This window comes from Xylocopa sonorina, chromosome 14 (assembly GCF_050948175.1).
Source record: "Xylocopa sonorina isolate GNS202 chromosome 14, iyXylSono1_principal, whole genome shotgun sequence".
In the NCBI taxonomy this organism is placed as follows: domain Eukaryota; kingdom Metazoa; phylum Arthropoda; class Insecta; order Hymenoptera; family Apidae; genus Xylocopa; species Xylocopa sonorina.
In genome coordinates this window covers 3,604,102-3,620,996 of record NC_135206.1, presented here as the reverse complement: position 1 = coordinate 3,620,996, position 16,895 = coordinate 3,604,102, and the positions used below count along the sequence as shown (strand labels likewise).

The following is a 16,895-nucleotide window of genomic DNA, read 5'->3' as shown; positions in this document are numbered from 1 at the left end:
TTGCCTTGAGTGACGAGATTTCACTTTCTTGCGGGATTTAGTAATGTTAAGTTGCAAGACTTGAACGATTATGAATTGTATGCGAGCAATTTAAATTTATATTCAGCGACGCATGGGTTTATTAAATATTTATTGGTTATTAGACTCAAGTTTTGAAGAATCCTGTCGAAGCAACTATTTTGCAGAAAGTATAATAATTCAAACTCGAACGATTATAAATTTTATACGAGTAATTGAAATTTATATTCAGCAAAAAATGGGTTAATCATTTGTTAATAATTAGACGCAAGTTTTGAATAGTTCTATTGGAACGATCGTTTTGCAGGGAGCAACGCGAAGACTCGCTGTTTCATCGCACCCCTCAACGAAAAGCCCCTCGTCACCGCTCGGTTGGGAAACTCGAAAACGTCAATTCGTCGAACGAGTCCATTTGTAGAGGCGACGTGGGTGTGCACCTGGAGCAACCCTTTCATCTTCGCGTGGAAACCAGTTGAAAGGGTTTGAGATTCGAGGACGGATGAATGGGGTTGTCCGCGAGGAACGATGCGAGCCTTGGCTGAGGGCCGCGTGAAACCGTCAAATGGTAGCGAATCACGATTCCACGCTCTGCGAGGCGTATTCTGAACCACGATTCATATCTGCGTGGAACTCGTCGCTTTGTGCGAGGGTGCGTTCACTCGCAAGCGAAAAAGGGTTGAAACTAGCTGCTCTGCAAAATTCTAAAACCACGAAGGATGCAGATCCATCGAATTTCATTGCCTCAGCGTGCTTTGTGCGAGGCTGCGTCCACTCGCAAGCGAAAAAGGGTTGAAATTAGCTGCTCTGCAAAATTCTAGAGCCATGAACTATGAAAATCCATCGAATTTCATTGCTTCAGCGTGCTTTGTGCGAGGCTGCGTCCACTCGCAAGCGAAAAAGGGTTGAAACTAGCAGCTCTGTAAAATTTTAGAGCCACAAACTATGAGGATCCATCGAGATCGAAACGAACATTCATTGCTTCAGCGTGCTCGCATCGAAGCCTCAAAAACTGGGCTTCTAATTTTCAAAGGAAGACCGCCATTGCACCTTTCCGCTGGTATCGATTTCATTTAGACACAAAAGCTTCAAACACACCATCGTGTTTACCTTGCTGAGTTTACGCTCAGTTGTTTTACGTAGCCGCAAGGAAGTGGTCCTTTCACGAGCGCACGCAGCTTGGAAAATCCCTAATCTCTGAGACTCTCGTAATCCTTGGAACCAAAGGTCAGCCTCTCGTTTTCAGTAACGCGATACCTTTTTGTGCGAACGCTGCGATATCGTGTTTCGAATCAGGGGGATGAAGCACATACGCGAGAGCGTTCCTCGACTTCGCGAAGGTCCTGCGGGAGCCAAGGACCGCGTAGACTCGAGACGCAACCGCGGTCAAGATTCGACAGGCTCGTGAAAGCGATGCGGGCTCCCGTCTCGCTTAACAAACCGACTAATGTAACGTAAAGCAAGAAGAGGGGCGGCAGTCGTTGAATATTTTACGCGTAAGGCAGGCAGCTGGCCAGAAAGGAAGATCGGATCGCTTTCAAATTATCCGGGCGACTTGCGACGAGTGCCCCCGCGCCTTGTTCACGCGTGCACGCGCAGCATCCGATCCTGCGCAGGGAAAAGGGAGCAATCGGAGCGGAGGACGCGAGCGGAATACCAGCTTTCATTATTTTCGCCTTTTCGCCACTGAAATCTGCCGGCCAAGCGGTTTGGCGGCGACAGTTTGTCATTTTTCCTTTTTTTTTTTCTTTCCTTTTCACTGTCGATCCTGCCCACCAGGTTCCTCGTCCCTCCTCGACTTTTTTTCGCGTCGTTTCGTCGCACGACATTCCACCTCGCGAGCCGACCGCGAGGCGTCGTAACTCGTTGGTCACCTTTCCAGTCGAGCGTCTTTACTTGCAACCTTGTTCGAGGAGCCTCGACGTTGTTAAGGCTGAGCTACACCGCTCGATTTTTCGTCACTTAAAAGTAATCGATTCGATAATAAAGTACGTGGATCGAATTTTGTATCGCTTTGCAATGATACAGTCGAAATGCGTGGAGAATGTCACGATAATTGTGCTTTTAAGAGTTTTTGGGGCTTAAGAGAGCGGCCATCTTGTTGCCATTGAACTCACGCGTGAACTATCGAGTTTCTGCGACTCTTCTTTTATAAAAATTCGTAACGCCTCGATTTTTGGGCGCTTAAAGTGGATGATTCGATAATAAAAGACGTGGATCGAATTTTATGTCGCATTGCGAGAATTATGCAGTCGAAATGCGTGGAGAATGTCACGATTTTGTGATTCTAAGTGGTTTTGGGGTTTAAGAGAGCCGCCATCTTGTTAAGATTAAACTCACGCGTGGTATCGAATGCTTTAGAGTCTTCTTTCACAAAAATTTGCAAATTTCCTTGGCATTCGCGAGATTGAGAGAACTTAGAAGACCAACTGGTCAATTCTACTTTGTGGAAAGTTGATTAAATATTATAGGCAGATGGTGGACGCTTAACGAAGTTCGAGAAGTCGTTCAATTTAACCGCTAAGTACACGATACTATCGCGTTTCCCTCCATTCGTGTCTGAACTGCAAACAAACGACCGTTTCATCCCGATAGAGCGTTATTAATAGTTGTTTTGGGCCTTTTTAGCGGCTGCCACGCCGTCAAGACGATGCAGAAATTTCTATACGAAAGCTAACGAAGGTATTAAACCGTGCGAGATATCGCTGCATCATTTTCCACCCGTGACTAGACGAGAAATAAATGATTGATCATTTTCAGGGAACGGCTACCAAGAAAAATCGACGCAGCCATCTTCCTCTCAGCGCATTACGGGCTTAATTTCGTTCCCAGAAGAGTGCTCGGTTATTTGCAGTGCCACCTTCGATTCTGAGGCTGAATAATTTTCGTAAATGACCTCGCGGTGCGCCACAAAGGGCGCATTGTTGCGTGAACACTTTTGTTTCTTCGAGCAGGCCCTTTTTCGACAGTCGAGCCGATCGCACGACACCGTAATTACGCTTGGATATCTCGAGAACGATACTTTAATTTTCTCGACATGAAAGCACTAAAATTCCTACGATTCCACACTTTTTCAATCGTCCTCTGATCCATCACAATTTATTATAAAATTCTGAACGAGACGTCGCGTCGAATTCAGAGCACAATTGAGAGTCGTACAGGAAGGACGAAAAAAGCGCACGGTGGGGTACAAAATGCTTTCACTTTCGCCTGGTGGATTCAGATTAAGATTTAATTAACCAAAACTTTCGCTCGTTAAACGTCTGTAATTACGCGCAAAGTCGCGAGTCAAGCACAGTGGAGTGAAACGAATTCTGCGAGCTTTCATCCCCTGTTTGCAACCCTCGAAACCGCTTTCGAGTCGCACGAAAAATTGCTGAGTGGTCCTCGATTAAAACGTCCGCCAGTGATAAACATATTGCGAGCGTAATCGCGGTTTTTGCACGATGTTATCCCATTTACGTGGCCTGGAGGCTTTTTGCGCGACTTAATCCACGCGGGGCGCCCTCGAGGGAACTCGAGATAATTATCGAGATGAAAAACGCAGCATCGAGAAAGTTGTCGTGCACCCAGCCACGTGCCTCGCATGGGATAATGAAAGGTGTCGTTCTTCTGGTTTCTGCCCCTCCCCCTCTCGCTGTCGAATTTTGTCGAGGCTTGCGAAAGGCACGGACGGTTCGCTCGCTCGACGCCAAAATTGGAGAACAAGCGTTCGCGTTCGTAACGCTTGGTACACGCTTGGTACACGCGTGGACGCGCGTTGTACGCGTTGCGCGCTGGTTACATTATTATTAAACGGATAATAGAACGCGGATGAAGGTATTACGCGAATTGCTTGCAGTGGCTTTCGTTAAAACGATCCAGGAAGAGAGATCGCTCGTTGGTATTCGCGAGAGCGCCTGCTCCTCTCTTTTTATCCTGTCTTCGAGCCGCCTCTCTCGTTCGTCTACAAATATGGCTGCACGACGGAACATTTGCTTTTACGGCTCGAGAACTTTGGATTTAATTGCTCCGTTTTTGCTTTCGGACTTTCACGTGCGCGATGAGTAATCGATGCGAGGTATTCAGATTTTCTACAGCGAGTATGCTCGTCGAAGTTGTAACTCTGATGAAATTGCTCAGCTTGAAATCACAGGAAGTTAAGAAATTTGTATTAAAGACTACCAGCGGTTATTTCTCGAAATTTCAGTTGTGGATGCCTCGAGATGAGAGGCAACTAGCGAACGTCAAAAATCTTGACGAGAAAATTAAAGTTTTCTCCATTCTTCGAGCCTCTGATTACTGGAAACGATTCTTTTTTCGTGATGACGAGGGGTGCGTTTAATAATCTGTTTCCTGGATATTTCTTGGAAGAAATGAGATCAATCTCGTTATTTGTAGAAAACACAAACATATTTCTACATCCTCAGCTTCTGTGGAAGAGTTTGCAACAGGTTTTTCACGCTTCATCCCCTTCGACAACGCGACTGATGCTCGCTCGCAACCCTCCTCGACGAGGTAACCTCGAGAATTTAACGAAAAAACTCTCAGCTGGGACGATATGCCGCATAATTACGCTGTGGATCGTATCGTTCGTTTTTTCGTTTCACTCCGTCCACCGTTTATTCCCTTGGCAACGTCCTCAGGGAGCAACGCGGCGGCCATTTGCATACCCGCCGCGGTATCCCACGGTGGATCCCACAAAGTACATCTTCGAGCGTTCTGGATGGCTCGAGATTCGCCCGTGTAATTTGTTCGCCATTAATTTGCTCGAGCTGCACGTTGAATAATGACACTGGCGGATGGATCTGGGCCCTGTTGGTCCCATTCGACACGCTGGCGCGGAGGACGCGTGACGATCGAGCCCCCATATTTTCTGTCCTCGTATTACCAATATCAGGAACCGTGGCGCAAACTTATGCAAATGTATCGAGAAAAAAGAAGCTCCAAAGGGAGCTCGAAAGTCGAGCAATAGATCGACGAGAGGTTGTCGCGAGGATCCTCGCAACACAACCGCCATCGATGCATATTTCATCGACAACTCTGATTACGTATTCGAGGATCGAGCCTCGCGAAAGCTTGCTCGTTCCACCTTTTTTTTTTCTATTTTTTTTTGGGCTCTTCAAGTCCTCTGATCTCGCAGCACGAAATTTCGAGTTCGCAGGTAGACGCTTCTCTGTCGAGGGATGAAGCTCAGGTCGAAAAAGGGGGATTCACTGTTCAGAATACGCGGTAGCCTCGCGTGGAATAGCATTAGACCTTGATTCTAACTTCGAAATGATTTCTGGATCGACCAGGACAGAGGGACGCCCTTTTTGAGGTGCTCGCTTCGTTGCTGACATAGGAACGCTGGGATTAAAGGTCACTGAGATGTGGGTTATGTGCGTGGATGCACCACAGCTTTGTACAAAGGGTGATCTTCAAGTAATAAACCAAACAGAATTAATCACACAAAATCACCAACTCTAAACAACAAAATTCAACTAAAAACTCTAAAACTACCTTTTACTCTCATTAAAAGCAATGTTTCTAAGCAAGTTTCACTCAAATTCGAACGCAAATATCTATAGAAAAATTGCAGAAGGACTTTCAATGCTTTTGAGCGCGTATGTGAAAGGCTAATCTCTTTTTATTTATTGCAAATGTGCGGTGTATGATTGAAGTAGATGTTTGGTGCCACCCGTTATATCTGGATCGACGATTTTCTCATTCGAGTTTAGAAAAAGACAGAGCAGAAGGGATGCAGGTAGCAAAGTCGTTGAATGATATCGCGTCTGGCGAAGCAGCGTTGCCCCAAATATCGTGATCGACGACGGGGCCCTAGGTCAGGCCCACGGAGACCTCAGCGCAGGTAAAACCGTTAGCAACGTCGTGGCGAGCAGACTCGCTGCCAGTGATTCGTTAATGGTTTATGGGACACTTCTTAGGGCGTACGGATCAGGGTTTAAATAATCAAGCCCTAAATTTGGGCCAAGAGGGTGCGCCAGAGGATCCTCCCCTCTTCGCGAACCGTTCCAACAGCTTTCTCTTTGTTTTGTCGCTGTAGAACTGGCTGACAATTCCTTTTCTACCACGACACTGACATTGTAACTGGCAGGAATAAATTAAAGTGACTCGAGGCGTCGCCAAGTTCATAATTGAAAGGAGCGAGCTGCATAAAACGACCAGTCATCTTCGATATCGACGAGAACTCACGCAAGGTTCAGTGGAAGCCAGGTTTAATCGTGAGAACGGCGACAATAACTGGGCCCAGTGAAGTCATTATCCGCGATCGTGGAATTAGAGATCGCAATTGTCGATTACCGTGCGCCGCAAGGGACGGAATCTTGCGAAAATCTGCGGCTGGGTTGGTTAAATTTCGAGTAATAGCCGCGTTTCTTGGTGGGGTGGTATCATGATCTCTAAATTCATCCCTGAGGGCTGGCGAGGGCTGCAGAGAGCGTTGGTAGTGGTCCTCGTGGCCACTGCTCGATTTACGAGCGCCGCAACGAGAAAAGGGAGTCGCGTGGCTCTCTCGAATTTCAGCCATCTTCGTTTAAACCACAGATTCGTGGATGTTGCCCTCTCGCTCGTCGATTTTATCCCATCGAAGCTGGGCCAGCGCAGTTCGAGCCTGCGGGACGAGCCAAGGAAAAGAACGCGATAATCTATGGACCTCGATGTGGACCCCGTTCTTGGGCCCTGGGCGCGATCTGCTTCGAGACTCGACCTGGTCGAATTGAAAATTTGTAAATGACCCTCTCTGAACACTCTCGCGATCATTTTTACGAGATTTAGAGCGTAGATTCAGCAGAGTTCGCGACTGTTTGAAAGTCGAGGAGGAGACGAGAGGAGACAACTCCCTGGAGCGGTGCTCTTTGAAGTTTCTCGAGAATTTGGAGACGCGATTCTCGAGTGGGTGGCTCGTTGATAGATTTTTACGACGCTGGACGCAAGTCTGCTCCACCCTCTGTCTTCTGGCTTTGAATTTATTTCACTGAGTTGGAAAAAGGCGAGGCTCGTGAATTATGACTGCAGCTGCGGTCGTGATGAACGCGTCAAAGTTTGATTTTATCGTGAATTCGATATGAAGAGTGGAGAGATTAGACGTGGCATCTGTTCTTTATGAAATTCATATTTCAAAAAAATGAACACAGTGCGATTTCACAGAAAATTGGAGTACGTTTTGCGGATGTTCTCACGAAACGAGAGAAAGAGCAGCAATTTAAACTGTCGAGGCACCATCGAAGGGTCCATTAAAGTCGCTAGGAGCGCCCTTTCCGTCGGAAGTCCCGAAAAGTGGACGCACTTGTGTGCACAGAGCGCGTGGGACGCGGAAGAGGATGAAATTCGAGGCGCTCCTTCAAACGAGAAACAGATTTCAGCGTTCTGGAAACGAGGGCTGATTTATGCGCGTGTTAGGAGACGAAAACTTCATTTGATCTTTGCGCTCTTCGTGAAAGATCGCTGAGACACTCTCGAAACGTTCGATTCGAGCGATTTTACTGAGCTTTTGCCTCTGTCGCGATCGTCAGAGGCGGCAAGTGACGTTCAAGTCGACTTCCTAGCCGGAAGAAATCAGATACGAAGCAAAAGGCTCAGGAAGCTGAAACGAGGGGGGCCAGGCGCCATGTCCCGTGGAGGACGCAAACACACAGGCGGGGACCAGGGACTTTAATTGATGCGACAATATTTGTACCGACTAAAAGTCGTCCGATTTATTTAGGACGAGCCTGGGCCCTCTCTGTTTCTATATACCTACTTTGTACCCACTTTCGTGCGTACACGCACGACGAGCAACCGTTCTCTAAGCCTCTTTCATCTGTACACGACTTCCCGTTGGGAATTTTTATCCCGTCTCAGTCAAAATATCGATCATTAGCGCGGAGTAAGTCCCTGTTTTGTTTAGTCGAGAGGCAAACAATCGTTAAAGCTTCGACAGACCAATCAAATTATTCAAATGACAGAGATGCAAGTTTCTGGGATGAAAATAAATTGTGAAAATCGAATTTTCAACTCGAATTGAGAATTTTTATGCCATCTCACTCGAAATATCGATCATTAGCGCAGAGTAAGTCCCTGCTTTGTTAGTCGAGAGGCAAATAATCGTTAAAGCTTCGAAATATCAATAAAATTATTGAAATGAGAGAGACACAAGTTTCTGAGATGAGAATAAATTGCGAGAATCGAATTTTCAACTCGAATTGAGAATTTTTGTCCCATTTTATTCGAAATATCAATCATTAGCGCAGAGTAAGTCCCAATTCTGTCAGTCAAGAGGCAAACACAATCGTTAAAGCTTCGTCTGACCAATGAAATTATTCAAATGACAAAGATACAAGCATCTGAAATGAGAATAAATAGCGAGACTGGAACAATCGAGGGTGATTATGAGACAGACGTATCGTTTCGTGCGTAATTCGTGAGTCAAGGGAGGAACAAGTGGACAGGGGGATAATTTATCGAGTCGAGGAGAAGCTCAGCAACTACCTCAGTGGCAACGAGGAACGGATACGATTCTATTGTAAACGGAAATATGTGGAGAAACAGAAGAACTCGAGGCAGAGCCGGTCGCTTTTAGAACGGGAGCCCACCCTTTCCTAATCGAGCTCACCCGACAGAGTAGATATTCCACTTTGTGTCCGAGTCTTTGTAGTGGCCGACCGTTCGATCGTCCATTAATACAATTATCTCGTAATTAGCCGGCAGGGAAAAGGCTGCGCCGCTACCTGTTTTCGATTTTTTTCAAAGATCTCTGATAAACGCCTCTTCCACGGTGGCACTTTTCTTAACTGGTTTCGTTGATGCTCTCGTGGAGGACAGGGATTCGATAAGGAGTGGCGAATCGAGAGAAAAATTGATTAAAAACTGATATTTCGAATATTGGTATGTAAATTTCGATTCGTCGTGCTTTAAAATCAATTGTGAGTACTGGTCACTAATTACAAATTAATATTTCGAATATTAGTACACAAATTGGTATTCATAACATTTTAAAATTTATCTCGGGTACTGAATCCTAATTAGAAATTCATATTTCAAATATTAGTACGTAAATTGGGATTCACAACGTTTGAAAATTTATCTCGAGTACTGGTTAACACTTAAAAATTAATATTTCCAATATTGATACACGTATTGGGATACACAACATTTTAAAATTTATCTCGACTACTGATTACTAGTTAAAAATTAATATTTCTAATATTGATACGAAAATTGGGATCTGCAACGTTTTAAAATTTATCTGGAGTACTGGTTGCCAATTAGAAATTAATATTTCTCATATTACTACTTAAATTGATGTCCACAAATTAATATTTCCAACATTAGTACTTAAATTGAGATTCGAAACTATCTCTCACTCCCTCTAAGTAGAAATTAATGCCTAGAATTCGTGTAATCGACGCAATCGACGAATCCAACTCTCGCTAACCGAATCCAACTAATCCAAAGGAATTCCAGGAGGCGCGCAGATGTCGACGATCTCCCAAAAAGGGGTGAGCGAGCGACGACGAGGCGTACGAATGAAAAGAGGGTAGTATCCACTTGAGCACGTGCTGCGTTCCACGAACAGATCTTGTTTTCCTATTCGAGACCAACCCTGCTCCATGAATGGGTTATGCAACACTTCACAGATATTTTCGTAGCTGTGCAATTGGAGGAAAAGGATCGGATATCTGTTGGTTCGCGCGCAACAGGAATCGAAACTGGGGATCCTCCCTTTCCACTGTTCTGGTAGCAGTGTTTGCCGACTTTCACGTTTGATGGATGCGATCATTGCGTTAACGAAACAGTGCCAATGTACAGGGTGCTCTTTGTAACTGTCTGGAAACCAGCGGAAACCTTTCAGTCTTACGTCGAATCAGAGACGTGAAGTCTGACTGTCTGACAACGAATCTGCTCGACTCTTGAACGATTAGTTCTGTTTTGTTGTACAGAACTCTTTGGCATCGAAAGTCACGTATTTTCTTGAGAAAACACACGTCTTGGAAAAAATGAACAATTTTTAAAAATGTTGGATGCGACTCAGAGGGCCCTCGAATAAATGTTTTGAATTGATTAATTAGTGAGTTTTGGTGCAACGCGTACAGAACTCTCTGGCATTGAAAGTTGCGTTCATAAATCAGACAATAATTAAATATTTTCTTGAGAAAACACACGTCTTGAAAAAAATGAACAATTTCGAAAAAAGTCGACACGACAAAGAGCAAAGTTTCGAGTCGACTAATCAGAAGCCTCGATGCAACGATCGAGCGAAACTACCCCTCTAATTGGTCCGCATCGAGAAGCATTACAATGACAAAAGTCGCGTTAATAAATCAGACAGTAATTACGAATTTTCATGAGGAAACACACGTCAGAAACGAAGAATTTCGAAGAAAGTCGACGCGACAAAGAGCAGAGTTTCGAGTGAACTAATCAGAGGCCTCGATCGACGAAAACGAGCCGTCTAATTGGTCCGCATCGAGGGGCATTACATCCGTTAAATGGATCACACTCAGGAACGTTTTATTCCCTGACTGGCGGTGATTACGGCGATAGCCAGGAGGGCCAGATGTTCGAACCGCGATGACGGGGTAAGATTCTCAATCAATTTTTATTACGTTTCAACTGCCGACGCCAAACGGTCGCGTGGCGTCCTGCGCCACGCGTGATTCAGTTCTTTCTCTTGGGTGCCCACCCTCTGCTCCTCCCTTCCCCTCCAACGCCCTGCCACGACACCCCTTTTCCTACGTCTATCCCTTTATCTACGCGGCTATCTCTCGTTTCTTTCCTTTGTACGTTTCGCCTGCTTCTTCACCTTTTCCTCTTCCTCCTCTGTTTTTTCTTTTCGTTCTCTCTTCTTCTATTATTCTCTCCTCTACATCCTTCTGTTCTTTTTTTTTTTTTTGTTCTCTTTCGCGATCCTTATCCACGTATCTTTTCGGTGGGCTCCTCGAGGATGAACAACTGGACGTGGAAACGAGATGGACAATCGTACAGCTGTTCGCTCGCGGGGGCGCATCTGCCTCCCCGTTTCGACTCGCGTGCAGTTTTCGGCTGGAGGAACTGTGGGCAAGGAGATTTAGTGACCTCTTTTGGCTACTTGCTCTTTAGATCACTGTGGTTTCCGTCTAGTTCTACGTTTTTCAGGGTTGCGAGTGTTAAAAGAGCGTTCAGACTTCCGAGATGGCCAAGTTGGGATGTGTGGAGTGCAGAATTTTAGATAGCGACTTTTGTTTCGTGAAACGAACGATTTCGGATGAAGAAAACCTTGATAAAAGCATAATTGCGAGCGTAGAAAATTCGAAAAGCATTGCTGATTAGAATGCCCAGAAAAAGACGAAACAAACTTTGATAAAAGCAACAACTGCTTCAGCCTACAAATATGAAAGCTCTTAGTGTACTATAAACCTCGAGAATCGTTGCAAGAAACCTCCAAAAAATCGCATACTTTGCGTTCCATCACAATCGATTAATTGAAACTCAAACACGCCTCTCATTGTAATCGCAAGATAATTGGCGAGAAAGATCGCCAGCACGGTTACACAAAGTGTAATGGACGCGAGATAACCCGCGATTACACGAGCAGATAACCGTGCAGGTCCGTGTGCTCTAAAATATAAGATTATCATCTTAATTGCGAGTGGCCTCCTATCGTTCGACGTCGTGTACATCGCCTATCAGATCGCGATCACCGTCGTTACGCGTAATCATCGATTACCACACGAAAAAAGCTAAAAAAGAGGCAGTCCCTCTGACAGAAATTACACAAATCCACGAGTAACCAGCATACGTAACGGGTAACCCCGTTCTGTCGCTTCGATAGCGACACTGCAGCTCTGCTTAACCCTCTCTCGTCCAGATGCAGATTCGCAGGTGTCCTTTTCACGCTGGCTAAAATATGCGCAATCGCATGACGGGCAGAAACGAGATAAAAGTAGCCTCGTGGAACGTCCGCCACTTTCATTTGCTCGCCAAGACGTATTATCTTATCCGTGTATTGTACGCGGTGACAAAAAGCATAAATTTCGCGGCGGAGATGCATAGCGCGAGCCGTGAAATTACCAGCGGATGACGAACGACGTTGCACAGATTGCTGGTACCAGTGTTGTTGTTCCCTCGCTCCAATTTCAATGCGTGTCGCCCTTTGGGTACTCAATTGCGAAATGAGTGAGAGATCTTACGCAATATCTTCTTCAATTATCGATAGAAGATTCGGGGCTTCAATTATCGATAGAAGGATTTTAGAAATCAGCAGAGAAGGGGTGGCAAGATTAAGAAGAAGATTCTTGATCGCTCCACTTTAAATTTGTGTCATTCTTTGGTTACTCAATTGCGAAATGAGTGAGAGATCTTACGCAATATCTTCTTCAATTATCGATAGAAGATTTGGGGCTTCAATTATCGATAGAAGGATTTTAGAAATTAGCAGAGAAGGGGTGGCAAGATTAAGAAGAAGATTCTTGATCGCTCCACTTTAAATTTATGTCATTCTTTGGGTACTCAATTGCGAAATGAGTGAGAGATCTTACGCAATATCTTCTTCAATTATCGATAGAAGATTTGGGGCTTCAATTATCGATAGAAGGATTTTAGAAATTAGCAGAGAACGGGTGGCAATATTAAGAAGAAGATTCTTGATCGCTCCACTTTAAATTTGTGTCATTCTTTGGTTACTCAATTGCGAAATGAGTGAGAGATCTTGCGCAAAATCTTCTTGAAGTATCGATAGAAGATTTGTGGTAATTATTTTTGGAGAATTTTGGAAATTAACAGAGAAGGGGTGGCGAGATTGAGACGACTGGGGTGGCAAGATTTGTGGTCGCTTTTTAGTTATTCAATTGCAAAATAACTAAAAATTCTTACGCAAAATCTCTTTAAATAATCGACAGACGATTTGCAGCAATTATTTCAAACAATTTTACAAAATAGATTCCAGAAATCATCAGAGAAGGGTTGGCAAGATCGAGACGAAGAATCGCAGTCGCGTTAAGGGATGATTGGTCCCACCTGTGATTTCCATTCAGCATATTAGATGTTTGGTTTAGAATTAAGTAGCTGGTCGCGTGACTGACGCGCATACGAGCGTAAACGAGCGTGCAACCGCCGACCACAAATCATCCCTCATCCCCATCTCGCAGTAGCCAGGATCCACGATGTCAATTAAGTCTTTGTCGAAGAGAAAAATAGCCGATTCGCGAAACCAGCGCGCCGTTTCGTGGAACGAACGATTCAGCGGTTAACGCGAACAATCATTTTCTGCGTGACTCGTCGCGTTGAATTTTTACACGAGAATCACGCGTGGGATAACTCTCGAAAGCGTGGCGTTACTTAATTACCCTGGCGGCAATTAGTTTGCAACAGATTTAATTGCGCATGAATATTTATAAGCGATCGATTTACGAGCCGCTTTCGGTTTTGCGTTCGCGCTTGTTCGTTGTTTCGTGTCGTTCGAACCCGGTGGCGAGCATTAAAATCCGAGGACAGAAGCGACGTTCTTAATAGGACGCGGCTGTTAATGAATCGCTGAAGGAGATGCGAGTTACTCGCAACAGCAGGAAAATACATCTTGCCTTGTGACAGCGTGCTGCGAGTTTTCGAGCACACCTCGTTCTGTTATTTCAGAACAAGCTTCACAACGAGACACCTTGCGCAATCAACGAATCGACTATTTTAAACTTTAAATAAATAAAATTAATTTTGCAAACAATGAGGGCCTTTCTCAATTTTTTAAGGCACTAAGAAGTTCGCATAGGACTAGAAGAACTTTAAATAAATAAAATTAATTTTGCAAACAACTAAGATCCTTCCCAAATTTCTAAGGCACTAAGAAGTTCGCTTACGACTCGAAAAATTGAATTTTAAGTAAATAAAATTAATTTTATAAGCAACGAGGGTCCTTTTAAATTTTCTAAGACACCAAAAGGTTCGCTTCGAGTTCGTCAGTGAACTCAAATAAAGATTTTTAAAGATGAACGCGAAGTGAGAAAAGAAGAATGGTGGCTTTAAACGCGAAGGGTAAATAATACACGCGAGAGAGAGAGAGAGAGAGAGAGAGAGAGAGAGAGAGAGATGCGTCCCTTAACGAGAGGGACGTTCCTCAGAACAGAGCGCGGTTTCCCACGAGATCCTCCTCTCCTTTCACCCGTTCCCGCCGCGCTGGTGAAGTCGTCGTCGTCTGCGGCGGCGGAGATGCGCGCAGTGCCAGGACCATTCGTCCTTCCGCGCTGAATGGGAAGGAAGGATAAGCCTGGGGGCCCCAGTCGAGTCGTCCGCGGAGAACTGCTAAACTCTGCGGGGGAATTTATCAACGTCCGGATACGAATCAGCCCGGCTTCGTTTACAAGACAAAGCTTGGCCGTGCGGTCGCCGCTCGAGACGGATACACGCGTCCGTTCATAGGCGCCGATCCCGTCCACCCTCGACGAATCCTTCGCGGTGGGATTGATCCTCTCTGTCTTCGATTTCATGCTATTTTTTTTTTTGTGAATTCGAATAATTAGAGCAATAGTAATTTTGGGATTTATCCTCTCAGTCTTCATTTTGGTGCTATTTTCTTTTAAAGAATTCGAATGGTTAGAGTAATTCTAATTTTGGGATTGATCCTTTGAGTCTTCGATTTGATGCTCCCTTTTTTATGGATTTGAATGATTAGAGTAAGTCTAATTTTGGGAATATCCTCTCAGTCTTCGATTTGATGCTCTCTTTCTTATGAATTCGGTTGATTAGAGTAATACTAATTTTTAAGGACAGTAGATGTCTTAGAATGAGGGTAGAAAGCTTCCACTTTCTTATATTATCTTTAAAAATTTTTTTTCCTAAAATTTGTTACGCTTTTCCACCCCCTCTGCCCCCTATTAGTCGCCTCTTACGACAAGCAGGGGATACTGTGGGTGTATTCTGATCCCCACCACACAGGGATTCCTCTAATTTTAATATTCCAAATTTTTGTGAAATTTCGAGCACTCAAACATAAACTTCAATTATTTCAAAGCAATTTTGAAAGCCTTTAGCTTTTCGATTCTCAGTGCCATCGACTTAAAAGCATCTCTGAGCAACAACATCAGCCAGGCTCGTGCTGACCAGCCAAACCACTTAACCTAATTAAAACATGGCGAATGATACCGCTTTGATGATTGTTTAGATATACACAGAGTGAAATAAAGCATGCAAATCCCTCGCCTCGTTTCGGTTTATTTCTGCGCGGCGCTCTTGCATGCAACGAGAGAAAGAAAGGGAGAGAAAGAGAGAGTCGAGAACCAGAAGATCCTTTTGGTCCTTTCGATTCTCCTCTTCGGTCCACCCACGCGGAGGACTTAATTCGCTCGATCGGACGTGCTGATTTAATCGCAAACACTCGCACGCGAGAGAGAGAGAGAGAGAGAGAGAGAGAGAGAGAGAAGAGAGAAAGCTGCGTGCATGCGTTTTGTTTGCAAGACAATGGCCGATCCGCCTGTGTCTTAATTAGTAATCCGAGATACGCGGCCCTCCGTGATCAAGACGAGCCAATCCTTCCTCCTCGTTCAGAGTCCTCTCGATTTACTTATGCGCATACCCTGTCGTTATTATCGTTTAAGGTTTGCTACCAGAGAAGACGAATTTTCTACGCCATTTTAAGTCTCTCTATTTCTTTTCTTACGTCTCTGTTATCATCGTTAACGAAGATTTTAGTATGAAAAGCGATACCATCTTTGCTACTGCCGATCACGAATTTTTTACGCCATCTCACGACTTTCTATCTCTTTTCTTACATCTCTGTTATCATTATTAACGCAAATTTTCCATTTTAAGTGGAAAATCCATCGACTGAGAATTTATCGTTCCAGGAACGAAGTAATTAAAAGGATAAATCTTATTTTATTACTGTCAGTTCTTTTTTTGAAAGGCAGTGTTTAAATCGACGTACCATTTAGAGAATTCCGCTTATTAGTCGTGTAAAGCACGCGCCCTCCAAGCATTTTCGAGAATTCATTGGTAGATCCGATCTGAAACGGAAGATAGGCAGGGAATATATATCTGACGTTTCGATCACGGTGGCTCGCGTGGATTCGAGAGATACTAATTAAGACGTTGGATGCCCGATTGTCTCCAAACGCAAATATCTCTATCGATCTTTTTCGACGAGGGACGACGATTAAATTCGTCTCCCAGGATACAATGGAGCCTCTGTCCTTTTCAAATCCATCTCTTTCCAACTAAACGCACCTAATTTCCTCAACTCCAAACACATTTACCCAATTTTTGCAAGAATTATTTATCTCGAACATTTTTTAATATTTACAAAAGACAGTTTGTTATTTATTCGCAAGAAAAGTGCTTCTTTGACTGTGATCCTCGCGTTCTACTCAGTTCGTCGATGCACGCGAGCAAAGCAGGCGACTGGTAATTAAGGGGCGTTTCACAAAGTTTATTGACAATTCACGGTACCAAAAGGGAGAGAGAAAACTAATTTAAAAGATTTCTCGAACAATCGAGAAACTTAATCGCCCAGCATTGTTCGAGAGAACGGTACCAGCGATCAGATTCGTTCAGCTTCCCTTTTTTTCCACTCTTTTCGTTGGTGGAGCGAGAAATCTCGCGAAATGAGGGAGAGACGCGTCGACGTATCGATGGGGTGTGGCGAGGCGTCGTTAAGGGTGCTCTCGCCAAGAGGAGCACCCATGGCTGGCGATAAAAAGAGAATGGGAGAAAGAGGTTTCGAATATCTTCGAAAAATCGTGCGCACCCGATAAATTGAGGTGCCGGAAGAAGGGTGTGGCCCTCTTGTGTTCCCTCGTACGCGGTGAGAATTCCTTTCGATGATAAATGGTCAGCGAGGAGGGCTCCTTCTTCTTCTTCTTCTCATCTTTTTGTCGATGCCTGTTTCCAGGGCCCTAGAAAAGGCCCTTTTAATGTCCGTTCTTATTTTCCACGCGGCCAGATCTCGTGCCCTTTGT

The 16,895-nt window shown here is 44.6% G+C and overlaps 1 protein-coding gene across 1 annotated transcript in view; it reads right to left on the bottom strand.

Annotated features, from left to right (window-relative positions):
* The window catches only part of LOC143430438 (monocarboxylate transporter 2-like), a 185,869-nt gene that overhangs the window by 108,834 nt on the left and 60,140 nt on the right, over window positions 1–16,895 (bottom strand). The window lies entirely within an intron of this gene.